The 24,864-nt window shown below is 43.6% G+C and overlaps 1 pseudogene; it reads left to right on the top strand.

The window, feature by feature from the left end:
• LOC117557229 overlaps window positions 1–24,192 on the top strand; it is a 40,483-nt pseudogene extending 16,291 nt beyond the window's left edge.
• The last annotated feature ends 672 nt before the right edge of the window (window positions 24,193–24,864 follow it).

Below are 24,864 nucleotides of genomic sequence, written 5' to 3'. Positions count from 1 at the left end.
TTTTCTCTCTGCCTGTCCTGTCTCTCTCTTACCAAAGCTGAGCTTCGACTGACGTAGTCTTTTCATTATATCTGAGTCAGTGTAAAAAGAAAACAATACAATGTTATATCTTCAATGTTTTACTCAAATTGAAATGAAAGAAAAGCATTACAACTAGGGATGCACGATAATTATCGGCCCGATAATTATCGTGCATTACAACTAGGGATGCACGATAATTATGGGCCCGATAATTATGGGCCCGATAATTATCGGTCCGATATTAGGAATGATGACGTCATCCCGATAAACCCGATACCAGTATTAATAGCCCCGATAATATACAATATATTTTTTGGGTAAAAAAAAGGAAAAGAATACTGTGGTGTGGGTGGATTGGGATGAGGGGCGCTTGTTTTTCACTCGGCTCCTCCCGTTTTGCCAGTACTGTGGTATTAGTGGTTTAGGAAGAGGGGAGTTCTTCACAAATCCTGCGCTCCCTAACTCATGCCTGGCTGTGACGTAAATGGTGTGCGGCCGTGAAGCCAGGACAGTAAACAAACATGTCGTCGGTGGTATGGGCGTTGGAGCTATACTCAAGGCATATGCTCGAACCGGAGCTGCCTGGACGCTGCAATCATGTTGCGCACTATCCGTGCTGAGTGTGCTGACTTCTCGTACAATGTCCCACTGTCTGGCTTCCTGCATAAAGTCAAGTGCTCGGCGCAGTTGTGGCGAAATGTCGCTCCTCTGTTTTCATTTAAACAGCTCCTTATAACCGTTAGCGCAGCTAGCTAGCACCAGATGCTAACAACAACAATGCACGTAAGGTCTCTCTCTCGCTCGCTCGGGCCACACATACACACACTCTCCCGGTCCTCCCAATAGCCAGTCGGTGCCTGCCGGTGAGCGTGGAAGTGTGGTCTGCCACAAGCGGGCGGCAGGAGCGGGGCTGTCAGCATCAGCTTGTAGATGGTATTTGAAACTCGATGCGCTCTGAAACTACGGGGCGGCCAAGAAAAAAAAAATACACATGCGTTAATCGCGTTAAAATAATTAGTGGCGTAATTTTTTTTTTATTATCGGTCTTGAGAAGCAGGAAGTTATCGGTATCGGTTTCAAAAAACCAATATCGTGCATCCCTAATTACAACGTTTGTTAAAAGGTAATCCTTCTGACATTGGATGAATGTAATCAACTTTAGCTCTCTAGCTAGTTTATTCAGGCAATTTAAACCAAAGTATAGCCTATAGCTGCAATATAAGTTAGTGTGCATGTTGTCGGACGTCCACTGACTAACGCAGAGTGTTCACACAGGATCTGCTGGTCCTATGATGTCCTGATGAACATAAACACAAGCAGCCCGCTGGACTCAGATCTCTAGATACCTCATCACTCCTCCGCTGCTCCAATACAAGTCCGGGCTGCGGTGGTTTGTTGATACCAGCGCAATCTCTCTATATGGCGCTGGTTGATACGATACATGTCGTCTTCTTCTGTTTGCTTTAATCGAGGCTACGTAGTTATGCAGCGCCCCCATTGTCAGTAAATAGAAGTACTACAAATAACCCCGTTTAATGCCGTTATTTCACACGTTTTTCTATACGCAGCTCGGAAATAATTACCGAGGTCCGGACCTCAATGGTGGATACGGCCCTGGGTGTGTCGGGGCCTTTAGGAGTCCTTTGAGCACTGGAACAAGATGGCTTCCAGGTCTGAACAAAGGAAATGGGGATTACTTTGTGATTTGTGTGTTTTAAAGACTGTTACATTAATTTAGCAGCGGTGCTAAGGCACGTGGGCCCAGTATATTGTGAGCGCGGAGCGCATGGAATTTTGCCCCGCCAATTTGTTTCTATACCAGGGCCGGTTCTAGCCAATTTGCTGCCCTAGGCGAGATTTTATATATAAAGAATAAATGAAAAATATCTACAGAAAACAGAAACTTTTTGACATAGGTAATAAACGTCAAAATGGCTTCAAATGTATTCAGTATCAAATCAAATCAAATCAAGTTTTATTTATATAGCACATTTATAAACTATGTTTGGTGGAGCCAAAGTAAAAATAGCCTACAGTAGAGACACTTTACAGCAAATGCAACAGCACAGATTGTTCAGAATATCAGTATGAGAAAAACGACACCCTCTGTCCTTAGACCCTCATATCGTACAAGGAAACACTTCCAGAGAAAACCCACAGTTTAAGGGAAAAAAATGGGAGAAACCTCAGGGAGAGCAACAGAGGAGGGATCCCTCTCCCAGGATGGACAGACGTGCAATAGATGCTGTGTGTAAATCCAAGAGATAATACATTTTACAGCATATAGACCGAATGTTAGGAAATGCATGTGTCTGTAATAAGAAGATGAATCCACGAGGATGTCAGCTACAATCCTGTGGAAGCCATCAGGGAAGCAGCATGACGAGACCCAAGGCAGGACCGCAGAGACAGGTTCAGCCACGACCCGAAGTCCACGACTTAATCCAGAACTCAGGATAGAGGATCCAAGACACAGGACCACAGCAAGAGGATCAGCCTCGACTCCGGATCCCGGCGTAGATATAGATACAAAACAAGAAAAAAGATTTGGCTGGGTTAATCGGAACAAGAGAAGACACAGACAGAGAGGGAAAAGGTCATTGGATAAAAGTTATTCTTGATAACCCTCTAGAAAGATCTCATGAACTTCCCCACTCAATCTATCAAGGCCCGAGCAGTGCTATTAGATATAGGATAAGAAACAGAGATAGGGAGCACAACAACCTATCTCTTCGTCAGATGCATTCCCCCGCTTATCTAAGCGACTATGTACCCCGTTACCCTCTACAAGGCCATAGACCAGCAGAGGGTACATTGGGGGTGGGTAAGGGTTTTTAAGAATAAACCGCAAGGGTCTAAAGGGGAAAAAGATGAAATATAAGGTACTATATTTTAAGTAATCCTATCTACTATTCGAATAATGTATAAACTATTTTAAAAATACTTTATAAAATCCTATGTTATAAATATTAAAATAAAGAACTAAATGAATAAATAAATAAATGCATGAATAAATAGATAATTAAACAAAAGCCAGAGAGAAAAAGTGAGTTTTAAGTGTTGATTTATATCTGTGCCGACCTCACATGGAGGGGCAAAGTATTCCAGAGCCTAGGGCCAGCCGCTGCGAAAGCCGATGCCCTCAGGTTTTAAGCCTGGTCTTAGGCACTATCAACAGCAGCTGATCAGTCGACCTTAAGGGTCTGCCTGGGGTGTAGCGATGGAGGAGTTCGACTATATAGGCAGGAGCCAGCCCATTTAGCGCTTTAAAAACAAATAAAAGGAGTTTAAAATCTATTCTGAACCGAACTGGAAGCCAGTGCAATGAAACCAGAATTGGGGTGATGTGGTCACGCTTTTTATGGCCAGTGAGAAGACGTGCAGCTGCATTCTGAACTAGCTGCAGGCGTCTAATTGAGGCCTGGTCCATACCCACATACAGAGCGTTGCAGTAATCCAGTCTCGAGGTAACAAAGGCGTTAATAACCCTTTCTAGATCTTTTAAAAGATAAAAACGACTTGGTCTTAACCAATAGTCGTATTTTGAAAAAGCAGGTCTTGACTACAGTGCTAACCTGCTTATCAAATTTAAAGGCGCTGTTGAAGGTCACTCCAAGGTTCATAACAGAGGGGAGGATATTTTTATTGAGGGAGCCCGGAATATCAACCGGGGAGACTGTTGGTTGGAGTCCAAAAAAGATGACCTCGGTCTTGCTCTCATTGAGGGTGAGGAAGTTTTGGCTCAGCCAGGATTTAATCTCTGTTAAGCAGTCCTTCAACTGCTGTAGTGAGTTGGCATTTTGATTGAGAGGCAGATAAATCTGTACATCATCAGCGTAACAATGGAAGGGGATATTGTGTTTTGTGAGAATTGAACCTAGGGGCAGTATATACAATAGAAAAAGGATGGGGCCCAGAATCGAGCCTTGGGGAAACCCACAGGTAAGAGGGGCTTTGGCAGAGGAGAAAGCACCTAACTGCACTGAGAAGCTACGGTCCGTCAAATAAGAAGTATTGTATGAACATGTTTGAATTGGGGGGTGGACGTCACATCCTCTAGGGGGGTCCGGAGGTATGCCCCCCGTGAAGATTTATTTGAATATTTTAAAGTAAAATGCTTCAATCTGGTGCACTTTGAGCACCCAATTACTAGAGACTAGATCTAGGGGGTACAACTCTAAAACACCCATATGAAAAAGATTGGTTTACATTTTAATAATCAAATAAGTATAAGAACATAACCAATAACCTACCATAGCCAATAACAAATAAATGTAACTTATTTTATTTTTGTTGTTCATTCATATCTTATTACATTACATTACATTACATTGCATTTAGCTGACGCTTTTGTCCAAAGCGACTTACAATAAGTACATTCGACCAGGAAGACACAACCTTGAAGAAAACAGAATCATATAAGTACATCAGGTTTCATAGAGCCAAACATTTCAAGTGCTACTCAACTGGCTTTAGGTAAGCCAGTCCTTTATTGGTATAAAAGTGCTTCGTTAATAGTTCTAACGCTCGAAGTGGAGTCGAAAGAGATGAGTTTTCAGTCTGCGCCGGAAGGTGTGCAAGCTATCTGCTGTCCTGATGTCAATGGGGAGCTCATTCCACTATCTTGGAGCCAGGACAGCAAACCCACGTGTTTTTGCCGATGGGAACTTGGGTCCCCCTCGCAGCGAGGGCGCAGCGAGTCGTTTGGCTGATGCAGAGTCTTGAAGTGGATTCTAGCAGTTACCGGAAGCCAGTGAAGGGAGCGGAGGAGCGGAGTGCTGTGGGAAAATTTAGGAAGGTTGAAGACCAGACGAGCCGCTGCATTCTGGATGAGCTGCAGAGGTCGGATGGCACATGCAGGTAGACCAGCCAGGAGGGAGTTGCAGTAGTCTAGGCGTGAGATGACGAGAGCCTGGACCAGAACCTGAGTCGCTTTCTGAGTCAGCTGGGGACGTATCTTCCTGATGTTGTAAAGCGTGTATCTGCAGCAGCGGGTTGTAGCAGCGATGTTTGCAGTGAAGGACAGGTTGTTATCTAGGGTCACACCCAGATTCCTTGCAGTCTGAGTCGGGGAAACAACTGAGGTGCCGATGTTGATTGTTAGGTCAAGAGTGGGACAATCTTTTCCCGGGAGGAAGAGCAGCTCAGTCTTGTCAAGGTTGAGCTTGAGGTGGTGAGCAGACATCCACTGAGAGATGTCAGCTAGACAAGCAGAGATGCGTGCGACGACCTGGGTCTCTGAGCGGGGAAAGGACAGAATTAATTGGGTGTCATCAGCGTAGCAGTGGTAAGAAAAACCATGCGGGCTAATGACTGATCCGAGCGAGTTTGTGTACAGGGAGAAGAGGAGGGGACCAAGAATAGAGCCCTGAGGGACCCCTGTAGTTAATTGACAAGGGTCGGACTCAGACCCTCTCCAAGTCACCCTGTAGGTACGGTCTTTCAGGTATGAGGTGAGGAGGGAAAGAGCAGAGCCTGAAACTCCATGTTTTTGGAGAGTGCGAAGGAGGATCTGATGATTCACCGTGTCGAATGCAGCAGACAGGTCCAACAGGATGATGACAGAGGAGAGGGATGCAGTTTTGGCATTGTGCAGTTCCTCCGTGACAGCAATGAGAGCAGTTTCTGTGGAGTGACCTGCCTTGAAACCAGACTGGTGCGGATCCAGAAGGTTGTTCTGATTGAGATAACAGGAGAGTTGTTTAAAGACAGCGCGTTCAAGTGATTTAGACAGGAACGGGAGGAGAGAGACAGGCCTGTAGTTTATAACATCAGACGGGTTGAGAGTGGGTTTCTTTAGGAGAGGGTTTACTCTTGCCTCCTTGAGACTGTTTGGAAAGTGACCAGAAGTTAGAGAAGTGTTGAAGTGGGTGAGAAACGGTAGAATATCAGGAGCGATAGTCTGAAGGAGGTTTGAAGGGATAGGGTCCAGAGGACAGGTGGTAGGGCGGGCAGAAGTAATGAGGGTAAGAACCTCACTTGGAGAGAGAGGGGAAAAGGAGGTTAGTGTGTTGGTGGAAGGAGGGTCTGGTGACCCAGCGGTGAGTAGAGGTCAGTCAGAAAAAGAAGGGCGAATATCATCAACCTTTTTTTCAAAGTGGGTAACAAAGTCGCTTGACAGAAGTGAGGAGGGGGGAGGGGCTTTTGGAGGGTCCAAGAGGGTGGAGAAGATGGAAAATAGTTTTTTAGGATTGGAATAGGAAGATTGGATCTTATCTTGAAAGAAAGTGCTTTTTGCCTGAGAGATCGAAGCAGAGAAAGAGGAGAGGAGAGCCTGATAGGTTAGGAGGTCGTCATGGTGTTTGGATTTCCACCGTTTCCGCTCTGCTGCCCTAAGGACGGTTCTATTAGCACGCAGTGCATCATTCAGCCAGGGAGCAGGAGGGGACTGACGAGCCTGCCGAGATGTGAGAGGACAGAGAGAGTCCAGAGTGGAGAGTTTCTGCAGCAGAGTTTGGAGGTAGGAGTTGGAACGAGTCCGAGGAAGGGAGGGCTGAGAGCACCGACGAGGCAAAGGTAGAGGGGGAGAGGGAGCGAAGGTTACGGCGGACAAGTGCAGGATGAGAAGAGATTAGTTTGTTATGTTTGGAAAGGGGTAGAGAGAATGAAATGAAGAAGTGATCGGATGTGTGGAGCGGGTTTACAGAGAGGTTAGAAGTAGAGCAGTTCCTTGAGAATATGAGATCAAGGACATTGCCAGCTTTATGAGTCGGTGGGGACGGAGACAGTGAGAAAGCAAAGGCGGTTAACAGAGATGTTAGTTCGTCTATCTTCCCCGTCTGGAGGTTGAAGTCTCCGAGAAGTACAGCGGGAGGGCCAGTTTCAGGGATGAGTGAGAGGAGATTATCTAATTCCTCCAAGAAGTCCCCCAAGGCACCTGGTGGACGGTAGAGAACAACAATGGTTAACTGTATAGGATGGGTTACTGTGACGGCATGGAACTCAAAGGTGGAAGGAGTGAAATTAGGTAGTTTGAAGAGGGAAAAGCTCCATTTGGGAGAGAGCAGCAGACCAGTGCCACCTCCTCTGCCAGTGGGTCTGGGTGTATGGGAGAAGGAATATGCAGTGGAGAGAGCTGCTGGGGTGGATGTGTTGGATGGAGTAATCCAGGTCTCAGTGAGAGCAAGGAAATCCAGAGACTGCAGGGAGGCGTAGCCAGAGATGAAGTCAGCCTTAGGAACAGCTGACTGGCAGTTCCACAGGCCACCTGAAACTAGATGATGGATCTCAGTGGAGCACGTGGGATAGACGAGAGCAGGCCGGTTATATCGATTAGGAGATACACGGGGCCAGTGATAATTGCGAGAAGACACATGAACAGGAATGGAGAAAATACACATGATTATAGCATGAGGGGCTAGAAAACTAAAGAAAAGAGAAATAAGACACCAGCTCAATCAGAGTAGGATTTGCCTCCTCTGTGACTCCCGTAGGACTCCAATGTCTTTGTCAGTCTTCGGCTGTCTGACGCTGAAGCTGACGCTCCAGGAAAGAGCTACCCGAAATGGACGCCTGATTGCTCAGTTCTCACAGCTGTAGGGCCACGCCCCTCTAATTAGTTAACTATCTACAGCTGATGGGCGACAATAGACTGGCCCTGCCTATATTAATGCAGGCTTGAGTGCTGAGACCTGTGAAGCAGGTTTCGCCTGAGCAGATCTGAGATTTAAAATCTCTCAAAAGCGATTTAGCCGTTTAAGCTACAATAACAATTATACAGAGTCGAATAAATGAAACAGAGAAGTCTAATTAAACAAGAATATAACTTACAGTGGTTGCTGCGTCAATAGGTAATGTCGTCACCGGGTCCAGATGCACACTTATTTTACCAGTTAACATTTAGAATGTTAACATGCAGAATATGATTATATCCGTGACAGTGGGAATAACAAACGATATGCTACAGTATAGTAATAAAAGATAAATCCCACTTGTTGTACCTGGCAGAGCAAGAAACACTCCAGCCTTTTATTTAAACTTGTTTAAAACATATCTAAATAAATATGTTTGTCCCGGGCCATGAATGGAATTATGTTGTCAGTTTTCAGATAAAGCCACGGCATCACAATTCTTCTGTATTCTACAATATAGTTATTTTCACCTCCCATATTCCTTTTTCAACCCACCAGCTTTTATGGAGAAAATAAGTTGTATAATTATTAATCCGAGGTGTGTTTCTCACTATTTTATGCATATAAACAACAGGCAGGTGTGTTAGGAATCAGCTGTTTATTTCATATGAGTTCCATTGTGGCAGTGTCCATCACTGCTCTCCCTGGTTGCAATACACAAAGACAGCTATGGGTAACCTTTGGTCTTTGTTTAGGCCTTGGTTCACACAGTATGTTCCCTGACAGTAGTAGTTGACTTCTCAGCTTGTCACTCAGAGGGGGGTGGGGGCAGCTGAATGGTATGGTCAATGTTTGTTTGTTTAAACATGTTTGCAGTCGCGAAAGGTCTAAGCCAGTCAGACATGAACACAAAAAAAGGATTTCAGTCTCTAGAGGCTTCTCGTTTAGAGAAATGAGAACTCCTCTCCTCTGAGCGGTCATATTAAAGCGACGTCCGTTCATTATTACGTGGCAACAGCTGCATCAGCTGTCGAGTGTTTTGTCATAGCGCTGTATCTCTGTTAGATCAGCTGAACATTGTTCCCCCACATATTTACTTTGAATTCATTGAGAGTGCGGTATAATGAGACAATAACAGGCTACAGATGCGGACACACACACACAAATATATTTATATAAATATATACAATTTAAAGTATGAGAGCACTCTCATAATAACGTAACCCAATCAGAGACTGGATATACCCCCCTCTCTCTGGTCGCTGAAATGGGGAATTGAAATTACGGGCCAAAAGTTGTATTTACAAGTAGGCCTATTAAAAGTAAGCAGAGGACACCAAACCAACTGAGACCCGTCTGTCCGCCGCATCTACGCACTGTACCACACACACACACTGGACCCACACACACACCTACACACTGTACCACACACACACCTGCACACTGTACCACACACACCTACCACACACACCTACACACTGTACCACACACACCTACAGCTCCTAAAGCATAATCAGGCTACAGCCGTTGTGTATTTTATTATGTGAAGCACTAAATGGTCTTAGAAAAATATCGACTCTTTGTTTGTAGATATCTACTAAACTAAAGCAAATAAAGAGAGTAGGCCTGTTCTACTGAGTGATATATATTATACACACTGCTCTGCTTTCTGCACGGACCTCACAGCTGGACGCGATGAAAGCAGTTTCTAAAATAATATCCAGGGGATGCATGCAGAGCTGTCATTGGCTGAGATAAGTCCGGCCGTGCGTCACGCCTCCACCGTTCCCGGAAATGCATCCGCGGAGGAGCCGTGGAGGAACCATCAGTGTATCCTCGGTTAGAGCTCCTCCAGAGAGCCTCCTCGATGCTCGATCCTCGGTGTGCATTTAGAGAAATGAGATGTCCTTCAAAATGGTGCGCTGAAATTCATTTCCGGGTCACTACCGGAGGACCGAGGAGTCGAGGAGGGGAAATTTGAGTATTGAGAAGCCTCTTATGTGTCGAGGGGGAACTAGACACCCCTCTTCCTTTACAGCCATGGTCTGGTCTGACAGCACTCAGCTACGGTAGAGAGGAAGAGACAGATCACTGCATAAATACCCTACAGTTGAACTTTACTGCTGGAGAAGAGAGATCAGGGCTGATTGGCCATTAGGTGTGTAGACAAAGAGAGTCACACACACAGCTGATCACCTGAGAGCTGCCGTTTCATTCAGACTATTTAAAAAAAAAAAGACGTTCTGATTTTAACATTGCACAACAATGAACTCAATGTGTGATTGTTATAGCAGTAATATGAAACACTAAGTAAACTATTAACACTGTACATATTCTTGTTTGCCCGTGGTGAGATGACGAGGCTCCATTAAAAAAATAAACCTATTTTTAGTGAATTACTGAGTTTAGGCACGTTAATAAAGTTTTAATGAAGTTGACTACAGCAAATTCATATTTGTTAGTGCTTTCATGTCAATTTGGCGAACATATGATACATTAAATGATCGTGAGGATGATGATTAACATTTTTTTGTTTGAGCCGGGCTGCATTTCCTGATGAAAAAAACAACGTGGATTAAACAACATTATTTTGTGAAATAAAAACATGGTGATGTTTTGTAAATGATTACATGTCTCTTATTTAGCACAAAATATGATCCTATCCGTGATATATGGATCTTAACAAAGATCCAGACCTCAATAGTAATCAGCTGTTTATTTTACATTACATGTCATTTGTTAGACGCTTTTATCCAAAGCGACTTACATACATTCAGTACTGTGGACAATCCCCACAGCAGCAATTTGGGGTGAAGTGTCCAGGGACACAACGACATGCTGACTGCAGTGGGACTCGAACTTGCTACACCCTGATTCGAAGTCCAGCACTCTATCCACTTTGCCACAGCCGCCCATATTTATTTCACATGAGTTCCAGTGTGGCAGCTTTTTAATCACTGCTCCCCCTGGTGGATCCATGATCCATTGCAGCTGGTTTCATTATAATCACATTTATTTATCAAGGGGGCGTATCAAGTCATGCGGGGGTTTTCCTTTCAGCTGGGCCGACCCCGTGCCGACCACGCCCCCCCCTGCGGTTGGGGCGTCCAAAATGAGGTGCTACATCTGTATACCATATATTTTCTTGCAATTATAAATGTTTTAAATGATTATTAACAGTATTTTTTTATGTATTTGACAGTGATATATGGCCATAACAAAAGTATTTTTTTTGTAAAAGGACAAAAATGCAACTAATTTTGCCAACAGAAAATCATTTATTTTTTACAGTTAGTTTTGTTAAATTTGCATTTAAAGGGACCTATCATGCAAAATGCACATAAAATTGCTATCAGAAACAATGCCTGGCGTGTTTTGGACGTAATATGGTCTGTGTTTACATTAGCAAGCATCGCTAACACAGTACTGGAGAGCACATGTGTTTAAAAATCAGGAAATAAAAAAAGGAACTCACCTTGTGGTAAACCCGTAAGAGAAAAAGCATTTGAGCTCCAAACTGTTTCAGAAATAATCCTTGATGTGGTTTGGAACAGGATGGCGTTTTTTCACGGCAGAATTTAACTTTAACTTTTTTTTCAAGCTAAGGTCCCAAAATCCGCGGTTTTTTTTTTACAGTGTATGAGGCATGGCTACAAAGGGTGGTCTGTTTTATATTTTGAGTGAACACTTCAGAGACATGTTTTGTATAGATATAGAAATGTTAAAAACCAAAACAATACGGAATTTTTAAAATCCTTTAGGGATGGTCATGATCATCCTTTTGCAATCGTCATTTGTTAATAAGATTAATAATTGTTTTTCTTTTTCTTTTGTTTTCTCTGTAATTAGAACTGGATCTGCTGAGGAAGGAGCTGCCATCCACACAGGACTCCCCGTGGTGCTGGAGAAATCTAAACAGCATCAGGGACATCATCCTCCCAAACCTCTGCTTCCTGCCGTCCAGCTGAACAGCAGCTCAGGAAGCTTCAGAGAAACAGTGTGTTCAACAGAGACTGAAGCTTCAGAGAGAAACAGTGTGTTCAACAGAGACTGAAGCTTCAGAGAAACAGTGTGTTCAACAGAGACTGAAGCTTCAGAGAAACAGTGTGTTTAACAGAGACTGAAGCTTCAGAGAGAAACAGTGTGTTTAACAGAGACTGAAGCTTCAGAGAAACAGTGTGTTCAACAGAGACTGAAGCTTCAGAGAAACAGTGTGTTCAACAGAGACTGAAGCTTCAGAGAGAAACAGTGTGTTTAACAGAGACTGAAGCTTCAGAGAAACAGTGTGTTCAACAGAGACTGAAGCTTCAGAGAAACAGTGTGTTTAACAGGAAGTGGTGATTTAGTAAACATGAGTGTTGTGCTGCTCTCGTTGGTGAAGCAGCGACTCACTGCGGCTGCCGAAGACATCTTTGTTCTGTTTGAAAGAACGATATCAGAGTACGAGGAGGAACTGTCTCGTTCAAAACAGGAGAACGAGAGACACCGGAAACTACTGGACGCTGTTTTACAGCCTCAGCTTCAGATCCACAGAGCAGGTCTGTTCCCTCTTTATTCAGTTCAGGTTCAGGATATGTATTTGTCCCCGTAGGTAGATTTTGTTTGCAGAGAAAAAGACAAGGGATCCATCCTGACACTAAAAATAAACACAAACAACAGACACATCTCTAATAAAAGGACTAGTAAAAAGTACAAGTATACCTTGCTCAACCAAATCTCAAAATATTTAAAACACATTTAAAAAAGGAAAACACTAGTACAAACATGGATATTCATAATTAAATTAATTAATAAAAATAGGCATCTGTGTGACACTCTGATGTGTTTATTTGTGCAATAGCTGCTGGGATAAAACTGGTTTTATACCGCTTCGTTCTAATCTTTGGGACAACTAACCTTCCGGCCCGAAGGAAAAAGCTTGAATTCTGAGTGCAGAGGGTGGGAGTCATGGTCTAATATGGAGCTGGATAACCGCTTTAACTGCCTGAGGTACAGGGTCACCAGGTTTAGCTGTGGCTCACCAATCAGTCTGCTGGACCACTTTACGATCTGACTCAGAGAGTTTCTGCTCTTTAAAGTCAGGTTACCAAACCGTGACATTAGTGAAAAAGACAGAATTGACTCGATAAAACATGATCATCAATCAATCAATGTTTATTTATATAGCCCAATATCACAAATGTTACATTTGTCTCAGTGGTCTTCACAGTTTGTACAGAATATCAGTATGACAATATGACACCCTCTGTCCTTAGACCCTCTGTCCTTAGACCCTCTGTCCTTAGACCCTCACATCGTACAAGGAAAAACTTCCAGAGAAAACCCACAGTTTAAAGGGAAACATGGGAGAAACGTCAGGGAGAGCAACAGAGGAGGGATCCCTCTCCCAGGACGGACAGACGTGCAATAGATGCCGTGTGTGATAATACATTTACAACATAGGTAGACCAAATGTTTGGAAATGCATGTGTCCATAATAAGAAGATGAATCCACGAGGATGTCAACAATCCTGTGGGAGCCATCGGGGAAGTAGTATGGTGAGAGTCAGGGAGGACCACAGTGACAGGTTCAGCCACGACTTGAAATCCACGCCTCAGATCAGGACTCAGGACTCAGGATCAGCCACGACTCAGGATCCCATCCTAGATAGACACCAACAAGAAACTTGGGGGAAGCTGGGTTATTCGGAACATGAGAGTACACAGGTACAGACAGAGAGAAGGAAGAAGTACATACATTGACATAACCAATATCATCATGGTTATGTCAATGTTAAAATAGGACAGTTTCCTAAGACTACAAATGCTGGGGCCCCCTTTTGCACACAGCCTCACAGTTTGGATCAGAGCTCAATTTTGAGTCAATAATTGTCCCGAGAAATTTGTATGATTGCACAAATTCTACTTTCTGATTCTGGATTGTTAAGACTTCATGTAGGTGGGGATGTCTTCTAAAATCAATGATCATGTCCTTGGTTTTGCTTATGTTCAGTTGTAGATAGGACTCCTCACACCACCTGACAAAGTCGTCAACGACAGGGCCGTGGCTGGTCTCATCGTCCTGGAGCCTACTAACAATTACAGAGTCATCTGCATACTTTAAAATAGTCCTATTTTCCCACCTACTTTGACACATATTAGTGTAAAGTATAAATAATAGTGGCGAAAGCACACATCCTTGTGGGGAGCCAGTGGGAGGATCTGACTTGATCAGATTAGGTCCCATTCACCCTCACTCTTTGTGTCCTATTGGTTAAAAAAATCAAGAATCCGGCCCATAAGATTATTGCTTATTTCAAATTGTTCTATAAGTCTGCCAATTAAAATATGAGGTTGAATTGTGTTAAAAGCAGAGGATAAATTAACAAATAAAAGTCTATCATTGTTTGTAGCCTTTATTTAACCAGGTGAAAGCCCCTTGAGATCAAAAGATCTCTTTTTCAAGGGTGACCTGCAGGACATTAGTTACACATGTAATATAAAAACAACAGAACAACAATAAGGATGACATACAACTAGAGATGCACGATATTGGTTTTTTGAAACCGATACCGATACCGATAACTTCCTGCTTCTCAAGACCGAAACCGATAACCGATAATAAAAAAAAAATTACGCCACTAATTATTTTAACGCGATTAACGCATGTGCATTTTTTTTCCTTGGCCGCCCCGTAGTTTCAGAGCGCATCGAGTTTAAAATACCATCTACAAGCTGATGCTGACAGCCCCGCTCCTGCCGCCCGCTTGTGGCAGACCACACTTCCACGCTCACCGGCAGGCACCGACTGGCCATCTGGAGGACCGGGAGGGTGTGTGTCAGAGTTCCCGTTAGCCGGTAATTACCGGACTACGACCGGTAAAATATGATGAAGACCGGCAAATCTAAATCTCTCCGGTCAAAGTGTCCGTTCAAAATAATTTCCGCTTAGCGCAATACCACATCAGTTGCGCAACTTGCGCCATTTATGTGACAGACAAGAATAGTCAATTCTAATGTCTAACCTGTGTCTAACACGTAATGTGGAGAAAGAGATGTCCTGTATGGGTTGATTGTGCGTTGATCTGTTGGTAATGCCTCGGGGTTCCGGTGGGCATGTAAACTAATGCATAATGCTGCGCTATACTTTGTGGCCTCACCCAGTTGCATAGCGACACTTATTGTGTAGGTGTCTTTTGATAAGCAGGTAGTCATATCATTAGCTAGAACTAGCTAGATCTGATCGATATGGACATAAACGCGAGTGAAGTCTAATCTGACGGGAGAGAGAGATCAGCTGCTGCTGACGAGTGGACACGCAGCTCTGCATGATCACATGCAGTGATGAGCGGAACAAAACACACACCAGGTTAGAATATCACACGTAGCTATTTTAATGACCTCTCAAACTACCGTAACTAGTTATAGATATGTTTAGTTTTACTGTCGGTCACTCATTACTGGATCCGCGAGCTGCATGATACTGACGGGCTGTCAGGAGAGGGAGAGTGCTCCGTTTATTATTCCCGTGTTATTGTAAATTACTGTACACTTTTGAATAATGTAGTTAATCTACTATAATTAGTTTGTTTAATATCGAATCATATCAATTTGTTTTAAAGCACAATAAATAACAAAGAAGACCTTTGACCGGAACTTTTCTCATTTTGTCCGGAAGATTTAAACTTTAACGGACATGTTGACCGGCGAAAAAATATTCTAACGGGAACTCTGGTGTGTGTATGTGTGGCCCGAGCGAGCGAGAGACCTTACGTGCATTGTTGTTGTTAGCATCTGGTGCTAGCTAGCTGCGCTAACGGATATAAGGAGCTGTTTAAATGAAAACAGAGGAGCGACATTTCGCCACAACTGCGCCGAGCACTTGACTTTATGCAGGAAGCCAGACAGTGGGACATTGTACGAAAAGTCAGCACACTCAGCACGGATAGTGCGCAACATGATTGCAGCGTCCAGGCAGCTCCGGTTCGAGCATATGCCTTGAGTTGCACATAGCTCCAACGCCCATACCACCGACGACATGTTTGTTTACTGTCCTGGCTTCACGGCCGCACACCATTTACGTCACAGCCAGGCATGAGTTAGGGAGCGCTGGATTTGTGAAGAACTCCCCTCTTCCTAAACCACTAATACCACAGTACTGGCAAAACGGGAGGAGCCGAGTGAAAAACAAGCGCCCCTCGTCCCAATCCACCCACACCACAGTATCTCTTTCTTTTCTTTTTTACCCAAAAAATATATTGTATATTATCGGGGCTATTAATACTGGTATCGGGTTTATCGGGATGACGTCATAATTCCGAATATCGGACCGATAATTATCGGGCCGATAATTATCGTGCATCCCTACATACAACATAATGTACAGGGTACAGTTTACAAACTCTATTTACAGAGACAGGTACCATGAGTATCAAACAGCATGTCACCCAGCTGAGTTTCAAAGTGATGCAGGGGAACTAAAGTGCTCAGTTTTAAACATGTTTGCAGACAGTTCCAATTTAGTGGAGCTGTACAACTAAAAGCTTTCTTCCCTAAGACAGTCCTAGCACTTGGCACATTTAATAAAACAACATCATGAGATCTCAGGCAATATATACTTTCAATTCGTCGAGAGACCAGAGAGCAGATATAAAAAGGTAGTTTACCCAACATGGCTTTATAGATGAACATGTACCAATGACTGAGCCTCCGTACATTTAGTGAAGGCAGACCTGCCTTGGCATACAGGGTACAGTGATGAGTAAGTGCTTTATAGTTAGTAACAAATCTCAGGGCACTGTGATAGGCGGCATCTAACTTTTCCAGGCAATGGGCTGGTGTATTCATATAGATCAAATCACCAGAGTCCAGCACAGGTCAAAAGGTCACAGAGCATTTTCCTGGCTTCAAAAGAGAAACAGGACTTGTTTCTGAAAAAGAAACCTAGTCTAACCCTCAGCTTTTTAAGCAGGTTATTGACATGAAGTTTAAAAGTAAGACAATCATCAAGCCAGATACCCAGGTATTTATAACAGGTAGCCACTTCAAGTACTTGTCCTTGCATAGTAACAATATCCAAAACAGGCTCTGGTGTCTTTTTTTGCTTTTGAAAACAGCATTACCTTGGTTTTATCAACATTTAAAAGAAGCTTTAGTTCAGAGAGCTGAGTCTGAATAATGTTAAAAACAGCCTGTAATTTAACACCAGCCTCCTGAATGGAGGGACCTGCACAGAACATCACGGTATCATCCGCATACAAATGTAAAGTAGCTTCATCCACATTTTCACCTAAACTATTGATATATATGGAGAATAAAAGTGGACCCAAAACAGAACCTTGAGGAACACCATTAGCAATGTTTAACCACTCAGAAGACAGCCCATCAAAGTGAACACATTGGGACCTTTCAGAGAGGTAGTTCACAAACCAACCCACTGCATGGCTGGATATGCCGATACTGAGTAGCCTCTGCTTTAAGATGCGATGATCTACGGTATCAAACGCTTTGGAAAGGTCAATAAATAGAGCTGCACAACTCTGCTTATTGTCTAAAATACTGTGTCATTCACCACTTTCATTGTGGCAGTGATGGTGCTGTGTTGCTTTCTGAAGCCTGACTGATGTTTAGACAGGATGTCATTTGTACATAAAAGCTCCTTTACTTGTTCACTCACTAAGCGTTCAAGAACCTTAGCCAGAACTGACAACTTAGAGATTGGCCTATAGTTATTTAAAATAGTTGCATCCCCTCCTTTTAGCAAAGGCAAGACATAAGCTGACTTCCATACTTTTGGAATTGCATTTGTGCTGAGGGAGAGGTTAAAAAGAGTAGTAAGAGGAAGAGCAATACAATCTGCAGCCATCTTTAAAAAGAAAGGTTCTACGTTGTCCGGGCCAGCCGGTTTCTTAGGATCTAGCTTAGATAAGGCTTCATGAACAACATTGACAGTAAAAGGAGTAAAACTGAAAGGGTTTGCCAGACCACATTGTTCAGAGTCACATACTGTGGTGTTCACAGAAGCAGAGTTAGTCACAGAATCAAACACAGAACCGCAGGACACAAAATGCTCATTAAAGCAATTTAACATAGTGGCCCTGTCCGATATAGAGCCAGATGCTGTGGTAAGGCACGGAGGTAGCTCATTACGGATATCACCGGTGGATATCGATTTTATTGCTTTCCAAAATTTCCTAGGATTATTTAGGTTTTCTGTGGTAACTGACAAATAGTACTTCGACTTTGCACTTTTGACATGTGAAGTGAAGCTATTCCTTAGCTGCCTAAAACGCAGCCATTCTACCTCTGAGCCTGATTGCCTAGCCTTTGCCCAGGCCTTGTTTCTCTCATGAAGGAGACTAGACAGCTCAGCAGAAAACCAAGGATTGTCTCATTCCTTTACTCTAAATTTACGCAGGGGTGCATGTCTATCAATGATCTCCATAAAACCAAGATAAAAATAAGACCATGCGGTTTCCACATCAGCACACAGATCGATTTTACCCCAATTAAAATCAAACAGATCATGCACAAAACCCTGCTCCACCAAATGTTTTTTGTCTCTCTTTATGATAATGCAAGGTTTAACCTTTTGGACCTTAGTGTCCCTAATTGTGACTACAACACAGTGATCGCTCACATCATTTGCAAATACTCCCACAGATGAATATTTATGGGGAACATTAGTTAAAATTAGATCAATTAGGGAGGATTTATTTGGGGACTTAATATTTGGGCGAGTAGGACTGTCAACAATCTGAGTAACATTCAAAGAGATACAAAGGTTTTTAAAATCCTCTGACACTGCAGTTAACCAGTCCCAGTTAAAATCTCCAAGTAGCACTATTTCCTTGTAGTCTAGTTGTGATAAAAGATTTGCTAGTGAAGACAAGGAGTCTTTGCCAGCTGAGGGGGGTCTGTAACAGCCCACGACCATGACCTGTTGACCCTTTGCCACTTCTATATTTATGGCTAAAAATTCAAATTGCTTACTGATCGATTTGGAAACTAATGTGGTTACACTGAACTTATTCTTAACATAAATGGCAACGCCACCACCTTTATTAGGCCGGTCGGTACGATACACATTAAAACCATTTAAGGCAATGTCAGAGGCCAAAATAGATTTGTTTAGCCACGTTTCTGATAAAACAATGACGTCAGCGTCAGTCGAGCTCGCCCAAATGCGGACAAAATCTAGTTTACCTAACAGACTGCGCACATTCAAGTGGATGAAACCCAACCCAGACCTAGCTTTAAAATCAGCAGGAGTAGCGATCTGACTACTATTACTGGGCGGACCAGGGTTAGGTTGTACATTTCCTGACAGTAATAACAACAAAACCAGGCATCTTTTCCTCTTAAACGACACACATACATTGTCATCTAATTTAGAAACACCGGAAAAGTCTGCGAGAGTGTGATTTGAGCTTAAGAAGCAGTCCTGAAGAACCATCATCGCAGGAAAATAAAAAAGACAAACATATTTTGTCGAGCAGATTGACTGTGACAAGGCAACCGGTAATTGTTTGAGCAACACATCCGAACCTTTGCAGGGGATGCCCACTGCGGGTGGCAGAACAGACCTGAATCCAGTAGTCTTCTCAGAATGACTAGAGATCTTCTCATAGTCCAAAACAGTTAACAGGCACAGCAGAATCCCGATATGGGCCATTTTCCCAGACCAGCACACAGTATCCGCGATGTTCCTGGAGCAAAATCAGCACAGCAGCAAAGGACAGGCGAAAACAGCAGTGTGGAAGCGCTCCGGTCCCTCCGTGGTATCCCCGGGGTGAAAGCAGGCCTCTGCAACAGCAGAACCAGGACAGGTGGAAAGCAGGCCCCAGCGGTGGTAAAATCCTCCTCCCCACAGCAGCACACGCCCGGTGGAAGCAGGCCAAGCCCGAAGCGTGGATCCACTCCGTCTCTCCGCGACGATTCCGGGGTAAAAACATCTCCAGTACAGCCGTATTCTACAGGTGGGAGCAGGCCTCCGTAGATCGCAGATCGCAGGCAGCAACAGGTGGAGCCGCTCCGTCTCTTCGCAACATCTCCGGAGGAAAAACACGTCAGTACAGCCGCACTCAACAGGTGGGAGTAGGCCTCCACAGTTCGCAGATAACTAAAACTACTACTTGTATAAGCAGGGATGGCTAAAGGTTTGTAAGCAGGAGAGCTAGATGCTGCTAGATGCTAACAGATGCTAACAGATGCCAGATGCTAACAGGTAAGTGCGAGCCTGTAGAAATTGCGACTGCCTCCAATGCCCAGTACTTCATCCTATGAAATTAACATGCACAATGCCATGCTGGAGGGATCCATTTCCCTCCAAGTGTTTAAAAAGTAAGTTAAAGGGGACCTATCATGCAAAATGCACCTTTGTACGTCTTTTATACATGAATGTGTGTCAGGGAGCTCACCAAGTGTCAGAAAACACAACCCTCTCTCTTTTCCTCCATACCCAAATCTCTAAAAACGAGGCTTTAACGGATCTGATACAGACTGATCCAGATTTGAAAATAGTCTGACATCAGTGACGAGGAGCTCCGCCTATATGGCCAACTCTCCACCAATCAGGGGAATGAGAGGTTGCCGTGACATGGTAACAGCATGGTAACATGACGCTCGTCACTCCGCCCCCGCATGGCTAAAATGCATGATCTGTTTGGTATTTTGAAAAATAAAACGTATAAATATAGGTATGTCCCTACAATATTATTCAAATATAGCATGATAGGTCTCCTTTAAGTAAGGTGACCGTGGCATCCTCTACTCCTCTGTGTGGCCTGTAAACTGTATGGGATCGAGTGCATGCTCAGTCTTCCTTAAGATTTATGCTCTGACTAGTTTTTCCAATGTCCTCTTTAGAATTCATGTAAGTCAATGTCATGCTACTCCAGACCGAGCCAAGGTTGTTTGCAGCCATTTTGTTTTGAAGTTCAGATTTAAAATTCTGTTTAGCTTTCAGAATTTCTATTTTATGTTCCCTATTAGCATCATGCAGATCAGAGGCAATTCCCTGTTTAAAAGCTTGTTTCTTTTTCTGAATGCTGGACTTAACCGCCTTGGTCACCCTTGGTTTAGGGTATATTTTGACTTGCTTACACGGAATAATCATGTCTTTACAAAAGGCTGTATATGAGCATGTTACATCAACAAGTTCATCCAAGTTGGCACCACAAGACTCTTTAAACATATCCCAATCAGTGCAGTCATAACATTCCTGCAAACAGGCTATAGATTCTTCTGTCCAGACATGTATGTCCTTTGTCAATGTTTTCTCTCGCTTCAAAACGGTTTTGTATATGGGCAGTAGATGCACACAGTTATGATCAGCAGAGCCCAGTGGGGGTAATGGGACTGACTTATAGGCTTCCTTTACTGACCCATAACACAGGTCAAATTTTTTATCCCGCCTGGTTGGACAGAAACTCACGGGGTAGGTAGAAGGAAAGCAATGAAACGGATAAAAGTTCAACATCTGGGGTGCAAATGCGTTCTCTGACAGTCACAGAGCTACAGTATTGTTTGTTTATGTACAAACATACTCCGCCCTTGAGTTTTCCTGTCACTTCCGCCTTTCGATCCAGACGAAAGGGAGCTCCAAAACCGTCAATAAACAGATCGTTGTCCTGGTTACAGTCATTGAGCCATGTGTCAGTGAAGGCCAAAACACAGCAGTCCGAACATTGACAATCTCGTCAACCTTGTTCCTCAGCGATTGAACGTTCCCCAGGATCATCGAGGGCAGAGGAATCCAAGGGAGCCGCTGCCTTCTCAGGCGTAATCTTACGCCACCTCGTTTACTCCGCTTCCTCCTCTGGTGCCCCGTTGCACCACAGGTTTCATTTGGATTTCTCAGAATAATGTCCAGTAACTGTAACGTGGTATCTATCACGCGAGCCAGACTTGCCATGTTCAGTTGCAGCAGCACATCTCTGGTGTACTGTGTCCTCTCCCGGATGACAGCCCCATTGACATCACATGCAAACAGTTGAAGGAATATGATCCACAGAATAAAGAATGTCCATTTTGACTAGTGGCGCAGGGAGCATGCAATCATACGGACGCTTTGTCGAGTAGGTCGATGGCGCATTAAAAACCTTTAAAACACAAAACAAAACGGAGGACACCAACGTTTTTCCGGCCGGTCGCAGCGTGCGTGGGTGTTATTAACGCTCTATATTAATTCTCTTTTTTATTAACTCTTTAGACTCTATTTTAACAGTTTAGACACTTTATTCATTTTATTGGATAGCCGTGGGGGTAAAATAATGCATAAATAAATCAAGGTTTACCTAGATTTTATTATGATCCAATACATCTGAAATATTACTCTACAATATTATTGCCGGAAGAAATACTAAGGATAAAATAGAAAATGAGAACAAGAATTTAAATTCATGTCACATTTCACCGATTAAACAATGCCTACGTTTATTTATTTGATTCATTTAATTGGTTCATTTAATGAATTATTTTGTTTTTATTTTTGTAGGTTCCCTCCATAGTAAATTGGATAACCACAACCTTAAACATGTTCAGCTGTAAAATGCAATATATACATTGATCTAGAAACATCTTATTATTTTTGTTTAACACAACAGCTCTGTAAACCTATTATATTAGTGCCCAAAACATTTAAATGTAAATCAATAGGGGATCGATGTCTGTCTTATTAGAAATTCAGACATTTTTCAGAAAAAGACAGAATTTGAGATTTTACGAACAATTTCACGTGTGTTTCCTGCAGACGTCCAGCAGCAGCTGGTGGTGGTTAAAGAAGAGGTTCCCCCTGAGCAGCAGGAGTGGAGCTCCAGTCTGGACCAGGAGGACCCAGAGCCCCCCCCCATACATTAAAGAGGAACAGGAGGAACTCTGGAGCAGTCAGGAGGGAGAGCAGCTTCAAGCGCTGGAGGAGGCTGATATCACCAAGTCCACATTCACTCCTGTCCCTGTGAAGAGTGAAGATGATGAAGAGAAACCTCAGTCCTCTCAGCTTCATCAAAGACAAACTGAACACCTGGAAACAGAAGCTGATGGAGAGGACTCTGGAGGACCAGAACCAGCCAGGAACTCAGATCCAGAGAGACATTTACAACCAGAGACTGAGGACAACCCTGGAGACTCTTCTGAACCTGACACTGAAGACAGTGCTGATTGGAAGGAGACCAGAGAACCAGGTTCAAACTCTCAGAAAAATAAACAAGACCATGTCAGTGATTCAAGACGTAGTGCAGGAGAGAAACCATTCAGCTGCTCCGTCTGTAAGAAATCATATCCAACGAGAGGACCTTTCCATCGACACATGAAAATCCACACAGGAGAAAAACCGTTCGGCTGCTCAGTCTGTGAGAAAGTTTTTGCTTTCAAAGGACCTTTACATCGACACATGAGAATCCACACAGGAGAGAAACCATTCAGCTGCTCAGTCTGTAAGAAATATTTTGCACAGAGAGGACATTTAAAGGCCCACATGAGAATCCACACAGGAGAGAAACCATTCAGCTGCTCAGTCTGTGAGAAAGCTTTTGCCCTGAAATCACCTTTACAACGCCACATGAGAAAACATACGGGAGAGAAACCATTCAGCTGCAGTTTTTGTGACAAAAGATTCACACAGAGCTATCATATCATAATCCATAAGTGTGTTGGTCGTCAGTCCTCACAGCTTCATCAAATTGAGGAGAACAGAGAGGCAGAGCCTCCAGCCAGCAGCTCAGCTGAACACATGGAAACAGAAGCTGATGGAGAGGACTGTGGAGGACCAGAACCAGCCAGGAACTCAGATCCAGAGAGACATTTACAACCAGAGACTGAGGACAACCCTGGAGACTCTTCTGAACCTGTGACTAAAGACAGTGATTATTGGAAGGAGACGAGAAAACTAGGTTCAATGTCTCCGAAAAATAAACAAGAACCTGACAGTGATTCAAGACGTAGGGCAGGAGAGAAAACATTCAACTGCTCACTCTGTAATAAAGCTTTTGCACGGAGTGGTAATTTAAAGGAACACATTAGAAACCACACAGGAGAGAAACCATTCAGCTGCTCCATCTGTAATAAAGCTTTTGCACAGAATGGAAATTTAAAGAAACACATGAGAATCCACACAGGAGAGAAACCATTCAGCTGCTCAGTCTGTAAGAAATATTTTGCACAGAGAGCAGATGTAACGAGACATGTTAGAATCCACACAGGAGAGAAACCATTCAGCTGCTCAGTCTGTAATAAATCTTTTGCACAGAGAGCAGATTTAAAGAGACACATGAGAAACCACACAGGAGAGAAACCATTCAGCTGCGGTGTTTGTGACAAAAGATTCACCTGGAGTCGTTCGGTCAAAAGACATAAGTGTGTTGGTCGTCAGTCCTCACATCTTCATCAAACTGAAACTGAGCAGATCAGAGACGCAGAGCCTCCAGCCAGCAGCTCAGCTGAACACATGGAAACAGAAGCTGATGGAGAGGACTGTGGAGGACCAGAACCAGCTAGGAACTCAGATACAGAGAGACATTTACAACCAGAGACTGAGGACAACCCTGGACACTCTTGTTGAGGTCTCCATATTAGGTTGAATAATAAAAAAAAAAAGTTAATCATCATCAAATATAATCAAATATAATCCTGTATAACCCACAATGAAAATGCATTATATTTCATGTTGTTCTATAATCAGGGCTGCACATAACTGGTGCGCAGGTGCGCATGTGCACCTCCGCTAAAAAAAGTGCACCGGGTCATTTGAAACAAAGCGCATTTGCGTACCAACATTGAGAGGGAGAGAGAGAAGAGAAAAGAAAATAGAAAATAGAGGAGAGATGAGAGAGAGAGAAGAGAGAGAGAAAGAAAGATATTTGCGAGTTGCATATGAACCATGATATGAACTCAGGGCCGGCCCGTAGCACTGGCTAGATGTTCGCCTAGGGCGCCAGATCTGGGGAGGTGCTGCGCTGGCAGTTCTGGGAGGGAAAAAAACATTTTGACCGTTGGGGCTCATCCTAATTTTCGGCCTTGATGTAACAATATTCACAATGAAGTCAATGTAACACCCTTTTCCACCTTTAATTTGCCCTGTACGATGGGCGCTGTAAGTGATGAAAATGGGGGATGTTGGCTTATCTGGCGCCCGCAGCTCACAGACAAAATGCGAGTGAGCGAGGGAGAGAGGGAGGGTGGTACCAGCGCTGTTGTTATTATAATCTGGTGCCGTGCTAGCTGCTCTAACGGAGATAAGAAGATGTTTCTACAATAATGTGGAGGGAGAGTCCTCTCCAGTCAGACTGAGAGGCTG

This window comes from Gymnodraco acuticeps, unplaced genomic scaffold (assembly GCF_902827175.1).
Source record: "Gymnodraco acuticeps unplaced genomic scaffold, fGymAcu1.1, whole genome shotgun sequence".
NCBI classification, from domain to species: domain Eukaryota; kingdom Metazoa; phylum Chordata; class Actinopteri; order Perciformes; family Bathydraconidae; genus Gymnodraco; species Gymnodraco acuticeps.
The sequence above is the reverse complement of the archived record's forward strand: the minus strand, read 5'-3'. Positions and strand labels throughout refer to the sequence as shown.